The sequence below is a fragment of the Bombina bombina genome, chromosome 5 (assembly GCF_027579735.1).
Source record: "Bombina bombina isolate aBomBom1 chromosome 5, aBomBom1.pri, whole genome shotgun sequence".
In the NCBI taxonomy this organism is placed as follows: domain Eukaryota; kingdom Metazoa; phylum Chordata; class Amphibia; order Anura; family Bombinatoridae; genus Bombina; species Bombina bombina.
In genome coordinates, this window is record NC_069503.1 from 146551509 (window position 1) to 146567896 (window position 16388).

The following is a 16388-nucleotide window of genomic DNA, read 5'->3' on the forward strand; positions in this document are numbered from 1 at the left end:
AAAGTTGTTTAAAATTAAGTGTTCTGTCCAAATTACAAAATAAAAAATTGGGGTTTCATGTCCCATAAGGCCTACCTTGAACTTTACATCTAGAAGTGAGGCTTCCTCTCAACCCTTGCCTTTGACACTTCTAGACAGGGAATTGTCTCCACGGATAGGATAAATTAGAAGATTAACAATTAACAACCAGGGGGATGCTTCCGAGCTTCAGCCGAGATGGCTGCTTTACTTTGAGGCTGCAAGGACAAGCAAATAAACCCATTGATTATCAGCGACTCAGGGTGTCATCGACTCATAACACTATTAAATTCTAAACATCTGGACCTTGCTCAAAAACCTGTTGTGAGTAGTTCGCCCGACTTCTTGCCCTTAGTACTGGAACGGTAGGGTCTTCAGTGGCAGCACACAAGTGCCTGCGGCCTTACCTAATCCCCCCCCCTGGTTTATCCGGGTTGAGCAGTTCGTATTGACTGCAATTTCACCTATCATATTTACAGCTCATCTTGAGACTCATACGGATTACCAAAGAAAATCCTGTATCTATCAGTACTGGAAGAAGATAGTATGGCAAAAAATATAGGCAGAGGTGCTCGACACTATTCTAACATGGTGTCTGCTACTTACCTTCTCCCCCAAGAATTAGAGGATCTCTTGAGCGATCATTTTGAGCGACTTTCTGAACAAGAGAATGGAGAAGCATGCAGAGAGCTCTACATCCATCTCCGGAAGTGGAAAACCTACGACTTGACCAACAGGGTCTTACCACTAACATGCAGCATGCTCTGGAGGAGCCCAGGGAGGCCTCTGGAGGAGACTTTGGGATCGAGCAGAAGCTTGATCAGAGGGTATGTCTTGGCGTTGTAGTGTGCTCAGAGATGACTGGAATGGCGTCTGAGTTACCCGCTCCTTATGAGACCCATCTGTTTTTATGGAGGTCTAACAAAAAGCAAGGGCAAGGAGCAGACCCTGATGATGTGCCAACGGAATGGGAGTGAGAGAATCAGTGGGAGATCGTTTGTGAGACTCAACAGGATACTACATTTTCTAAAGCTAAGACAACATGGGAATGGAAGAATCAGCGGGCGATCACTAGCGAAACCCATGAGGATATTGCATCTGCTAAAACATCATGGGAGTGAGAGAATCAATGGGCAATCACTAACGAGAACCAGCAGAATATTGTTCTTGCTACCACAAAGCAAATATCCTTCCCAAATGGGAAAAGTGAACTGCTTCTCACTACACAGCAGCTGCAACAGAGAACACTGGCCTCAAATGCTAAAAGAAGAGAAGGATTGCCCTCAGGCCAGTCTCTACTCCATGGCCCACTGTTAGAGAATTTCAAGTGAAGAAAGGCTGGGAGCTGCAACGGCTGCGCTCCCCAGAAGCGATGGCCCCGCTATCAGCTAAATTGGCAGGGGGAGGTTAGTGCACAGTCCTGTTTTGCTGACAGACATGGCATCGGATGAAACAATTGAAGATAACTGATTTGCCTGTTATAACTTCCCATCTCCTTGGGGTTTTCATATTATGAGACATCCTATATTTGTCCTAATGGTGGTTCTTTTATTGTTGAGGCCCTGCAATTACGACCAGAAGGCCTGAAGTTTGAGGACTAATCTCACATTCTCATAAGCATGTACATTCCCATATTTTATAGATCCCCAAATATATTAAGGGTTTATTAACTCTGTAAGATAACTTTTTCTATATATGGCTGTGGGATTATTGACCTTTACTTGTACTGCTATTACTATTACGTGTTTATTATGTTGCATTCCAGTTAGACATGTGCGTTTCGATTAGTTCCAAATCGAAATTCGTCCGAATTTGTTAAATTCAGAGATTTGGATCGATTTGAATTTCTGAATTATGGTAGTACCGAATCTTCCGAATAAATCCGAATTAGCTCGGATTTATTTGTTACATTCAGATGGCTATGTATTACACTAGTATTGTACAGTATATTAGGTTATATCACTCTGCTATGGGTTACATCTAATATACAGTACATAATACTAGTCTAATACACAGCACATCCCACCTAACACTTACCGAAATTCCGAATTTCCGAATCGAACCGAATCCAGTCGAATTTATTCAAATCCGAATGAATCCGAAACAAATCCGAAACCAAATCATTCAAATTTTTCCGAATTCGAATCAATCTGAACCGAAATTCAAAAACATCCAAATCGATCCAAACCGAAACTGAAACAAATTTTTTGGCCATGCACAAGTCTAATTCCTGTCTATTCTTGCTATACACGCCACAACTGTTATTGCCCATTTGATGTTGGTCCTTATGTGCTGTTCTCACATATACTTATACATTGCCATCTGTATTGCTTCTTGTGTTAATTATATCATGGGCGATAGGCACTACAGATGTAAATGTTATATATCAGGCATGCGTGCTATGAGGTATACCCTGAATGTAATCCTCTACTCACCCTAAATGTTCTTAGCCCTCTACTATATAAATTTTTTGAAAATCCTAACTCAAATACGAATGGATGTTGCCATAAGGAAAGTCCACTGCAATACTTAGTCACAGTAGACTTATTACTACCTTTAACTATATTGCATGTATCTCTCACTCTGAGACTAGTTCAATGCCTAAATGTTTGCAATGTCTTCTTGTTGTTGCAGGCTGTTATGTCATACTTTACTTTGGGTCTAAGAGTGGCCCTTTTGTTCTATATTTTTTTTCTTCCCCTGAAGTTCCCAGATGTACAAAGGTCCTTTTCAGAGGTCCAAGAGAGGCGTCTACTGACCATTAGGGGAATACATATCACGCTACAGTTCACCAAAGTTTTAAGGGGATATAATGCTTTAGAAAAAATTAGGTTTCTCTCCTTAGGGTATATTTGGGCAATGCTTTACATGTATTTATGACACAGTATTATCTATAAATATTGTACTTTTCTGTTGTTAATTCTGGCCCTTGAATGCCCACATCATGGATCTTCTTTTATTTATGTAATTTTGATGCGCCAGTTGTGCTCTGCACCTATTATAACCTCAATAAAAAACAAACAAAAAACAATTAACAACCGACCCCAAGGTATAAAGTTGAGTGATTGTTTTTTTTCGCTTCCTAAATGAAATAGAGTTCAAGAATACTAAAACTTTGCTTTTTGAGATTTGCAGACAGTAAACAGCCTGAACAGCCTAGACTGAGATGTTATAGTAAAATAAGGATTTTATCTTCCCCTGAACATATTATTTTTGTACATTTATTTAAAGGGACAAAATGCAAGGCCAATTATATTATATTCATTTAAAGGGATAGGGAACGCAAAATTAAACATGTATGATTCAGATAGAGCAAGTCATTTTAAGACACTTTTAAATTCACTTCTATTTTCAAATGTGCTTTGTTCTCCTGGTATCCCTTGTTGAAAAATAATATGCACATATCCTAAACTAGTGTGAGCTAGTTGCTGCTTGGCACCTGCACCCATATGTCTCTTGTGATTGGCTAACTAGATGTGTTCAGCTAGCTGCCTATAGTACAATGCTGCTACTTTGGCAAAGGATAACAAGAACAAGAAACACATTTAATAATAGAAGTAAATTGGAAAGTTGTTTAAAATTGAATGTTATATCTGAATCATGAAAGAAAATGTTGGGTTTTCCTAACCCTTTAATGTATCCTAGATAGTGAACTGTCACAACAAGCAAATATTGTTAAAATAAGTGTATCTGATGAGCAAACATAACAAGGTACTACAATAGAAATGTAATGTTTTTTTATATCTAGCTATCATCTATCTATCTATATATATATCTATCTGGATATATACAATATATATATATATTTGTATCTATGCATTTATGTGTTTAACTGTATATTTACTGTACATATTTAACATTGCAATGTTCTTCACTTACAGGTTAATATCCTTTACTTTACAATGGCATGGAGAGTCCACAAGTCCGTTCAATTACTGTTGGGAATTCAGCTCCTGACCACCAGGAGGAGGCAAAGACAACCCAGCAAAGCTTTACGTATCCTCCCACTTCCTATAATCCCCAGTCATTCTTTGCCTTCCTGAATCAAGGAGGATGTGAAGATTGTGCTCTGAAGAAATTTTGAAATAAGTCATTTTATGGTAGTTTTCCTCTCAACACAGGGCTAGGGTAATGCTGTGTCTATGTAATCCTCTTAAGTAAGAGTTTTGGTAGCTGTTAGCTGCTGGAGATCCCACAGTAGTCTCTATTTTCTCTCCAGAAATCTGTGTTAACCCCCACCTGGCAACTCTGCTTTCCTTTCTACTCAGGTCCCTGTCAGAAGTCTGGTGAAGCTAATAGACCTGAAGGTGCTGTGACTGCTCTACAGGATAAGTCCTTTTGTATTTAATTCCCTTATAGGGAACCTGCACAGGGGACTCGATGGTGGGTGTCCTGATGGCACTTAAATTAACTCTTAGGTGGTCTAAGGAAATTATATATCCTGGGATCAGAAAATCTTTGTGGCCTATGAGCAGTTAGGAGTATAAGGCTCTGGTTTCAGCTAAACTCATAGCTTGTCTTAGTGTAAATCCCTTTGTGGAGGGTATCTGTGGCAACTTCTCAACTTTAATCGGCCATCTGGGAAACATAGAACTCTTTATGGGTTATATGTCTTTTCCCCTGACTGTTAAAGCTTTGACGATCTAGGTTTCTAGAGGATAGGACTGACAATGAGGGGAGTCTCTTGCATCCTTCAGTGGGCAGAGTTCTTCGATTGTCCCTTTTAAGCATACTTATTTGAGAGTATTTGACTGGGAAGCAGATTGTCTGATCAGACAGATGTTTTTTTCCAGGAATGTGGGCCTCTTCTTGCTGAGGTGTTCTCTGATTTACCCCTTAGGTGGGGTTCTGGAGTTCGACTTCATGGCTTCTCTCCTCTATGCCAGAGTTATTACCCGCATCAAGCAGGAGCAAACCTTGGTGGTTCTATGTTCTCCTGTTTGGCAGTCCAGATCTGGGTCTGCGGTTCCGGTAAGGGAGGACCAAATACTCAAGGTCTTTTTACTTCATCAGTCTCTAATGGGCCGTATGGCGATTGATGATTAGTCCTCTCTAAGAGAGAGTTTTTCAGTTAGGGACTTTGTGTCTCTAGTCCAGGCGACTACACCAGGGACTTAGTATCAATAGGTCTGGTTCTCCTGTCTCTCTTCTCTAGTCTAGTCTCTAGGTTTTCCTTGGCACAAGGTCTTTTTCGCTAGAGGTATCGATATGTGCGGGGTGGGGGGGGCGCTAAAAGAGCCTCCAGGTGGAGGGTCGAAAAGCTAAAGGTGGAATCCAACGGATAGAGGGGGGTGGAATTATAAGATAACGATAAGATCAATATAAAAATATAAGATCAATATAAACTTCTAATAAATTCTCATAAAAAGCACATTAGAATATCACATTAAAATATCCGATATTAAAAAAGGCAATGTACTTAAAAGGTTACGCAAGGGCAATTGCCTTTTTTTAATATCGGATATTTTAATGTGATATTCTAATGTGATTTTTATGAGAATTTATTAGAAGTTGGAGATACCCATTAGACACACGGTCACTTTTTCCCTAGAGGGTTTGGAGAGGGGTTGTCCAATAGTTCTCTATAAGGCGTATGAGGCATAGTGGTTATTGTCTCTGATCCTGAAGCAGAAGGTAGTGGATTTGAAGCCAGGTGTAGCTACTGTTTTCTCATCCGGGGGTGCTTGTGGGGATGGTTAGCATTCCTAAGTTAAGCCTTTGTTCAGGTCCTGGTTATGAATCAGGCCTGCCTTTCAATCTCTTGCTCCTTCCTGGAGTCTTAATTTGGTTTCCCCCTGGATGTGGTTCTATTCTAGAATCCAATCTACTAAGAAGTTTAGACATTTCTGTGACTACTCTTTCTTTTGACTGAGGGCTGTCTTTCTTTCTTTTGACTTATGGACAACTGGACAGATCTTTTGTAGTCCCGGGCCTTTAAGCTCAAGTTGTTAAGGAAACAGTTCGGTAAGACAACTTCTTTATATTCTTGGCTTGCCCTTTAATTTTTTTTCAAAATCTTGATCTTTTTGCCTCATCTGAGGTTTCTTTTGGGAGAAAGGTGCTTCAAGTGGTGGTGCCTTCAGTTTCGGTCTGAGTGCCTTTAATTCTCCCTCCCTGTCCATTCTGTATCCTCTCTGGCTTGGATATTGGTTTCCCAACAGTAATTGAATGGAATTGTGGACTCTCCATGCCATTGGAAAGAAAACAAAATTTATACTTACCTGATAGATTATTTTCTTTCCTGGCATGGAGAGTCCATAACCTATTATTTTTATTATTTTAAGGTGACATTTAATTTGATGTAGTCCTCAGGAACCTTTATACCCCTAGTATTTCTCTTTCTTTTTCCCTCGGATGAATTACTTGGGATTATGGGAAGTGGGAGGATACTTAAAGCTTTGCTGGGTTGTCTTTGAGTCCTCCTGGTGGCCAGGAGCTTAATTACCAACAGTAATTGAATGGAATCGGGGACTATCCTTGCCAGGAAAAAAATAATTTATCAGGTAAGCATAAATTTTGTTTTTATTGTAAATACATATTTCTATATATATCTGTAAAAATATATATATATATTATTGCTAAACTGTCTTCAAAATATTTGAATGTTTATTTGAATGAAAAAACTGTCACCAGTATTCAGTGTTTTAAACACATTTTGTAAAACATTCATCAATCACTGCAGGGTATTTTTTTCTTGTTATTTTACTTCCTAAATATATATTTTATGAACAGATTATAAAAATGGAAAAAGGAGACACTTTAGCATTGCAATATATAAGCTTTTAGACTAACGCTAAATCTTATGCTCTATTCTGGGACTTTAAACAAAAAAAAAAAAACAATGATAGAAAGTGTATTTTAAGGATACAGGAACTCTAAAACTATGATCTGGATTTTCAGGTTTGCAAGTCTCATAAAGTCAGGCAAAATGTCATAAAAAAGTGGGATGACCTGACCTCTCACTATAGATAAGTGGCAATGTGCCATCCAAACTAAAGGCTCGCTGCCTTTAAATATTAGATCACATCGCCAGTTAATGCGGATCTGGCAGTGTGAAGGAGGCATATTTTCAAAACATGTTTATAAAACATATAGTGCTAAATAACAAGAGGCGTGCTAAATTTATTGTGCTCTTTATATAGCAATATCACGGGCGTGTTAATTTGCGTGCAGATTATGCAACTGAAGAGGATATAAAGGGTCAGGGCTAAAATAAAAGTTGCACCAAGCAGAACATAAATACAGTCAAATAAACAGTTACACTCATATAAACACTATGGCCTCTAGTTATCAACGTGTCTACTTTACCTGCCTTCGCCGGTCCAATACGCCCGCCTAAGCTCGCCTCCCATTGCCGCCGCGGACATGAAAAATTTCGCCTAAGTTATCAAAAAATCTGTCAAAACGCCGCACACCAAGTACGGGGCGATGAGCAGCGGACTGTGAGAGTTATCACTCATCCGATCTCGCTGCTCTTCGGCTTTTTGACAGCTTTATTGACAAGCTGTCACTAAGCACCCACACTAAACTACACTGTTCTACCCCTATACCGGCGACCCCGGAGTCCCCCGCAACTAAATAAAGTTAGTAACCCCTAAATCGCCGCTCCTAGACCCCGCCACAACTCTTATAAATGTATTAACCCCAAACCGCCGCTCCCGGACCCCGCCGCCACCTACATTATACCTAGTAACCCCTATCCTGCCCCCCCTATACCGCTGCCACCTATAATAAAGTTATTAACCCCTATCCTGTGGATCCCGGACCTCGCCGCAACTAAATAAATAGTTTAACCCCTAAACCGCCGCTCCCGGACCCCACAGCAACCTATATTAAACTTATTAACCCCTAATCTGCCCCCTACACCGTCGCCACCTATAATAAATTTATTAACCCCTATCCTGCCCCGCCTAAACTGCCCAATTGTAATAAAATTATTACCCCCTAAACCTAAGTCTAACACTAACCCTAACACCCCCTTACTTAAATATTAATTAAATAAATCTAAATAATATTTATCTTATTAACTAAATTAATCCTATTTAAAACTAAAAACTTACCTTTAAAATAAACCCTAATATAGCTACAATATAAATAATAATTATATTGTAGCTATCTTAGGATTTATTTTTATTTTACTGTCAACTTTCAATTTATTTTAACTAGGTAGAATAGCTATTAAATAGTTATTAACTATGTAATAGCTACCTAGTTAAAATAAAGAGAAATTAACCTGTAAAATAAAAACTAGCCTAAGTTACAATTACACCTAACACTACACTATACTTTAATAAATTAATCCTATTTAAAACTAAATACTTACCTGTAAAATAAACCCTAAGATAGCTACTATGTAATTAATAATTGCATTGTAGCTATTTCAGGATTTATATTTATTTTACAGGTAACTTTGTATTTATTTTAGCTATTTAGAATAGTTATTAAATAGTTATTAACTATTTAATAACTACCTAGCTAAAAGAAATACAAAATTACCTGTAAAATAAATCCTAACCTAAGTTACAATTAAACCTAACACTACACTATCATTAAATTAGTTAAATAAATTAGCTACAAATAACTACAATTAAATTCAATTAAATAAACTAACTAACTAAAGTACAAAAAATAAAAAAAGCTAAGTTACAAAAAATAAGTTACAAACATTCCAAAAATATTACAACAATTTAAAGCTACTTACACCTAATCTAAGCCCCCTAATAAAATAACAAAGCCCCCCAAATAAAAAAATCCCTACCCTATTCTACATTAAAAAGTTACCAGCTCTATTACCTTACCAGCCCTTAAAAGGGCCTTTTGCGGGGCATGCCCCAAAGAAAACAGCTCTTTTGCCTGTAAAATAAAAATACAACCCCCCCAACATTAAAACCCACCACCCGCATACCCCTAATCTAACCCAAATCCCCCTTAAATAAACCTAACACTACCCCCCTGAAGGTAACTATTCTAACTAGCTAAAATACATACAAAGTTACCTGTAAAATAAATATAAATCCTAAAATAGCTACAATGTAATTATTAATTACATTGTAGCTTAGGGTTTATTTTACAGGTAAGTATTTAGTTTTAAATAGGATTAATTTATTAAAGTATACTGTAGTGTTAGGTGTAATTGTAACTTAGGCTAGTTTTTATTTTACAGGTTAATTTCTCTTTATTTTAACTAGGTAGCTAATAAATAGTTAATAACTATTTAATAGCTATTCTACCTAGTTAAAATAAATTGAAAGTTGCCTGTAAAATAAAAATAAATCCTAAAATAGCTACAATATAATTATTATTTATATTGTAGCTATATTAGGGTTTATTTTAAAGGTAAGTATTTAGTTTTAAATAGGATTCATTTAGTTAATAAGAGAAATATTATTTAGATTTATTTAATTAATATTTATTTTAGGGGGGTGTTAGGGTTAGTGTTAGACTTAGGTTTAGGGGTTAATAATTTTATTACAGTGGCGGCGGTGTAGGGGGGGCAGGATAGGGGTTAATAAATTTATTATAGGTGGCGGCGGTGTAGGGGGGGCAGATTAGGGGTTAATAAGTTTAATATAGGTGGCGGCGGGGTCCGGGAGAGGCGGTTTAGGGATTAAACAATTTATTTATTTGCGGCGGGGTCTGGGATCGGCAGGATAGGGGTTAATAACTTTATTATAGGTGGCGGCGGTATAGGGGGGGCAGGATAGGGGTTACTAGGTATAATGTAGGTGGCGGCGGGGTCTGGGAGCCGCGGTTTAGGGGATAACATATTTATTATAGTGGCGGTGGGCTCCGTGAGCGACAGTTTAGGGGTTAATCAGTTTATCAGAGTGGTGGTTGGCTCTGGGAGCGGCGGTTTAGGGGTAATACATTTATTTAGTTGCGGCGGTGTAGGGGGGACAGATTAGGGGTGTTTAGACTCGGGGTACATGTTAGGGTGTTAGGTGTAGACAGCTCCCATAGGAATCAATGGGATGTCTGGCAGGAGCGAACATGAACTTTCGCTATGGTCAGACTCCCATTGATTCCTATGGGATCCGCCGCCTCCAGGTACGCTGGGCCGGAAAAGTGTCGAGCGTACCTGCTAGTTTTTTGATAACTAGCAAAAGTAGTCAGATTGTGCCGAACTTGTGTGCGGAACATCTGTAGTGACGTAAGAATCGATCTGTGTCGGACTGGGTCTAAATTCTACTTTTGCCGGTGTCTAGAGCTTGATAACTAAGGAGAATCAGCCTCGCCACAAATATGCTGCGGAATTCCAGCGTATTTGAGGTTGACGGCTTGATAACTAGGGGCCTATATATGATAAAATTATTCATAAAAATATTAATAATAAATATTTATAAGGGTTTATAAAGGTACAAAGGTATGTGGTATATGGTCAGATATTTGATTGCAACGGTCTATAATATATATACATATTTTATAGCACTTTGAAGTCAAATACATGACCATATTTACTGTAAATATTTAAGATTCCAATGTTTTTTTATATAGAGGAAAATGTTCTTTGTGTTTTTAAATTGATATTCCTATAAATATCTTTATATACCTATACCTGTTTATATAGATATATAGGTTTTGATATATATTTTACTTTAACATTATCATATATATATATTTAAATATAAAAATAACTGGTTTTCTATGTAAAGAACATTGTGTGCTGTAGCTCTCATGCAGTGTCGGGTTAGTGCACATGAAGGGTTAGTTAAGGTGTGTTATGTAAATATTAAATATAATAATAATAATAGTTTATAGTAAATGCAGTATATTTCTTAATATTGCTCATCTCCTTACTGAAAGGATGTGTGAAAATTCCCTTAAAGGGACAGTAAACAGTAAAATTGCAGTTCCCTTAATGTATTTCCAATGACTTGTTATACCAGCTGCAGAGTATGAAATATATGAGAAATCACATTATCAGGTTTATTTGTTGATATTAAATTGCTGGTTTTGTGGGTTGAAACCACTGCGTATTGAAATCTGTTGATCTGGCAGGTTAAGGTTATATCATCTTATGTTATCACTTTGTATACACACACATACTTCCTTATCTTATATCTGTTTGAAATCCAAACCCCAATACTTAGAGAGAACAATGGAAAATTATTATTTTTATATTTATCTCTTCTACCCCCCACTGGGAGTGTAATTTCTTCTGCTGACTGTGTTAACACAGCTTGCACTCAATTCCAAAAACTTTCAGCATAGGTGGGGATATCACAGGCTAAATCAGCTATTTCAAATACCAAAATAAGGGTAAAGGAGCTATTTGTAAACAATTTAATACACTCCATCAGGTAAAATAGATCATTTGGAACAATTTAAAGGGGGGACTTTTTTTTGGCCAAACTGTCCCTTTAAGCTAGTGGGCATTGTTTAAAACATTAAAACATACCTGAGAATTTTCCCCATTGTTATATAGTTTACTCCCATGAAATCCCTATATATTCTATATAAATGTGATGATCATTGTTAAAGGGACAGTCTGCACCTTAGTCATCTTAAAGTCTTACGTTAGATTAAGCTGCAAATAAACTCATGCACCCTTTCTATATTATACAGCAGGAACGGTAAAAAAATTATTTTAAAATAAATATTGTTTCTGGACACTTTGAAATGGCTGCCAAGCTCCGCACATTGATGATATCAGTAGAGTGTAAGCTGGGGATCTCACCCCTTTATCAGACAAAGTGAAAATGAACAAACACAGCATACAATTAAACGGGTGCAGGTGCCCTCCCCCTCATCAAAGAAGAACCGCCTCCCACACAAACAACAAATCAAATGTTGCATGATATATAACATCATAATGAAATATATAATATGCATAAAACAAATCTTTAAAAAACAAATCTTAAATAATCCTGGGTAGTACAAGTGTTATATATAAGCACACAAGAACCTTAACCAGGGAATAATCATCCCATCTTGCCAAGGTGGAGTCTGATCATAAAAAAATACACAAATCTATCAATATGTTAATATACACAAAACTACCTATTCATCACCTTAGCTAGCTCTTTATTATTTTAGAACAGTAGGAATGTTAGTGACAGACATGTACCTGTTAAATTGTTATCTGTGTTTGTTTTCACTTTGTCTGACGAAGGGGTGAGATCCCTGAAACGTCACATGTTTGATACTTGTACAAAATAAAACACGTTAAAATTTTTCCAGTGAGTGCACGCCCTTTGTGAATTGTATGTGTATATATATATATATATATATATATATATATATATATATGGCTACTACTGAAACTTGTTTATGTTTAAAATGTTGTATATTTATTATGATGAACATACAAAGAAGAAACAAAACAATTTTTTTTGCTTGTGCTTGTAATTTATTGTATGTAAGCGAAGAAATAGTTCTTTAAACTTATTAAATTTATCTCACTTTTGTAGTAAATATTTTATATCAAAGTAATTTACTTCTGAAGAAATGTCCAATATTTCATAAGATGTGCTGCATTAAAGGAAACTATACAAATTAAAATGGTAGTTTGTGTAAAGCTGGAGATTCAAGAATCTACACTTCTGTGGCTTGGATAGATGATCTTTTTTCCTTTTAAACTTCCACCCTCTTAATGATAGCCTTTCCTCCCATTGTTACGTATACGCCACATTCTACAATTTGTGCCAAACCCAATCACTTGTCTGGGAATTCAATTTATAAGCACCAAAGTATGTGAGTCTTTGATCATCTTAGTTCAAATCATTCCACCAACTAGCTGATTATTTTTCATATATATGCATATAAAATGATGAGATTAAAATATGAATAAAAAGAAATATTTATTCAGAAATATGAAATAAATTGCGGAGCCTTAAACAGGCTTCATTTGAAACAGACATATTTAAAAGCACCACATCAATCAATAAAATATTTATGTAGAAAAAAAACATGCCCTTAAATGGTCTTTGTTTTGAGTTAGGTAAAACATGGCTATTTTGGGGCGAAGTCTTCAAAGTTTGCAATCAGTTTATAAAAATGATGTGTATAAAAGAAGTGGTGAGTGCGTTGATTTGAAGATTACATGTTTTTGTTGTGGCTAAAATTCTAAATATTTTGGTTGAGATTCATCATAAATGTGAGATGTGAAAATGAAGACATTGGAAAATTGTTTACGATTGGCTGCCTCATCTCTATTCTAGTCCATAGAGCTTGCTGTGTATATTTTAAATGCTCCTTGGGTGATTTTTTTCAAATTTGTTTTCTAAGCAATTTTAATACATTTAAAGAGATGGATAAAATAGATTATAATGTAAAATGTTTAATTATGCATAATAAAACAACATTGCAAGACACACTCACTTAATTTGCCCTTCTTCTGTAATCCAACTCTGAATATTACGTTTTTAAGTTTTGTAAGTTCTCATGGAAGACTTCATAAACCTAACCCTGACACATATCTGTCCCTAATTGGCCTCACCAAAGATGATCAGATAAGAAACTGCAAAGAAATGGAAGTTTTGCAAACAAAATGACAGTGGATAGATGTGTTCAATATGGAATAAATAAATATTGTAAATACAAGGTATTTACTGTCTATGGCCTAGATTTGGAGTTTTGCGGTAGAAGGGCTGTTAACGCTCCGCGGGCTTTTTTCTGGCCGCACCATAAATTAAACTCTGGTATCGAGAGTTCAAACAAATGCTGCGTTAGGCTCCAAAAAAGGAGCGTAGAGCTTTTTTACCGCAAATGCAACAAAGTTGCAATCAGCCAATCAGAATCAAGTTCAATCCGATTGGCTGATCCAATCAGCCAATCAGATTGAGCTCGCATTCTATTGGCTGTTCCGATCAGCCAATAGAATGCGAGCTCAATCTGATTGGCTGATTGGATCAGCCAATCGGATTGAACTTGATTCTGATTGGCTGATTCCATCAGCCAATAAGAAAATTCCTACCTTAATTCCGATTGGCTGATAGAATCCTATCAGCCAATCGGAATTCGAGGGACGCCATCTTGGATGACGTCCCTTAAAGGAATAGTCATTCGTCGTTCAGTCGTCGGGCCGGATGGATGTTCCGCGCTGGAGGTCTTCAGGATCCTGCCGCTTCGCTCCGGATGGAAGACCATAGAAGATGCCGCCTGGATGATGACTTCAATCGGATGGAAGATCCTCTTCTGCCCCGCTTGGATGAAGACTTTGACCGGATCATGGACCTCTTCAGCCCCCCGCTTGGGCTTGGATCAGGACATCGGAGGAGCTCTTCAGGACGGATCGGTGAACCAGGATGGTGAACACAAGGTAGGAAGATCTTCAGGGGCTTAGTGTTAGGTTTATTTAAGGGGGGTTTGGGTTAGATTAGGGGTATGTGGGTGGTGGGTTGTAATGTTGGGGGGGGGTATTGTATGTTTTTTTTACAGGCAAAAGAGCTGAAATTCTTGGGGCATGCCCCGCAAAGGGCCCTGTTCAGGGCTGGTAAGGTAAAAGAGCTTGTAACTTTTGTAATTTAGAATAGGGTAGGGAATTTTTTATTTTGGGGGGCTTTGTTATTTTATTAGGGGGCTTAGAGTAGGTGTAATTAGTTTAAAATTGTTGTAATATTTTTCTTATGTTTGTAAATATTTTTTTATTTTTTGTAACTTAGTTCTTTTTTATTTTTTGTACTTTAGCTAGTTTATTTAATTGTATTTATTTGTAGGAATTGTGTTTAATTAATTTATTGATAGTGTAGTGTTAGGTTAATTGTAGGTAATTGTAGGTAGTTTATTTAATTAATTTATTGATAGGGTAGTATTAGGTTTAATTATATCTTAGGTTAGGATTTATTTTACAGGTAAATTTGTAATTATTTTAACTAGGTAACTATTAAATAGTTCTTAACTATTTAATAGCTATTGTACCTGGTTAAAATAATTACAAAGTTGCCTGTAAAATAAATATTAATCCTAAAATAGCTATAATATAATTATAATTTATATTGTAGCTATATTAGGATTTATTTTACAGGTAAGTATTTAGCTTTAAATAGGAATCATTTATTTAATAAGAGTTAATTTATTTCGTTAGATGTAAATTATATTTAAGTTAGGGGGGTGTTAGTGTTAGGGTTAGACTTAGCTTTAGGGGTTAATCCATTTATTATAGTAGCGATGAGCTCCGGTCGTCAGATTAGGGGTTAATAATTGAAGGTAGGTGTCGGCGATGTTAGGGAGGGCAGATTAGGGGTTAATACTATTTATGATAGGGTTAGTGAGGCGGGTTAGGGGTTAATAACTTTATTATAGTAGCGGTGCGGTCCGCTCGGCAGATTAGGGGTTAATAAGTGTAGGCAGGTGTCGGCGACGTTGAGGGGGGCAGATTAGGGGTTAATAAATATAATATAGGGGTCGGCGGTGTTAGGGGCAGCAGATTAGGGGTACATAGGGATAACGTAGGTGGCGGCGCTTTGCGGTCGGAAGATTAGGGGTTAATTATTTTAAGTAGCTGGCGGCGACGTTGTGGGGGGCAGGTTAGGGGTTAATAAATATAATATAGGGGTCGGCGGTGTTAGGGGCAGCAGATTAGGGGTACATAAGTATAACGTAGGTGGCGGTCGGCAGATTAGGGGTTAAAATATTTTAATCGAGTGGCGGCGATGTGGGGGGAGCTCGGTTTAGGGGTACATAGGTAGTTTATGGGTGTTAGTGTACTTTAGGGTACAGTAGTTAAGAGCTTTATGAACCGGCGTTAGCCCAGAAAGCTCTTAACTCCTGCTTTTTTCAGGCGGCTGGAGTTTTGTCGTTAGAGCTCTAACGCTCACTTCAGAAACGACTCTAAATACCGGCGTTAGGAAGATCCCATTGAAAAGATAGGATACGCAAATGGCGTAGGGGGATCTGCGGTATGGAAAAGTCGCGGCTGTAAAGTGAGCGTTAGACCCTTTAATCACTGACTCCAAATACCAGCGGGCGGCCAAAACCAGCGTTAGGAGCCTCTAACGCTGGTTTTCACGGCTACCGCAGAACTCTAAATCTAGGCCTTAGTAAATAGCTAGTGTTTGAATTAGAAAATAAGTTGAATATGAGCTGGCTCTATAATTGTATCAGGAGGGACCATGGACACCTGGGTGTTTGACAGTCACAGGTGGAAAATATAGAGAACATATTCTGGCTAATAATCTTTTTTTTTTTCTTTCTTTTTTTGATATTTTTATAAGAAACAATTGCTGTCATATGAGGTCTATCATGCTCTTGTGTGGAATCTGTTTAACTTTAAAGGGACATTAAACACTAAGGACTAGATTGCAAGTAGAGAGTTATGGGGTTTATTGCGAGGGTTTGCCCTCTTCGGGTGTACTGCTCATTTTACAAGTTGAGCATAAATGCGATCGTGTGAGTGCATTCACAATTTTATGCTAGAATCATTATGCAAC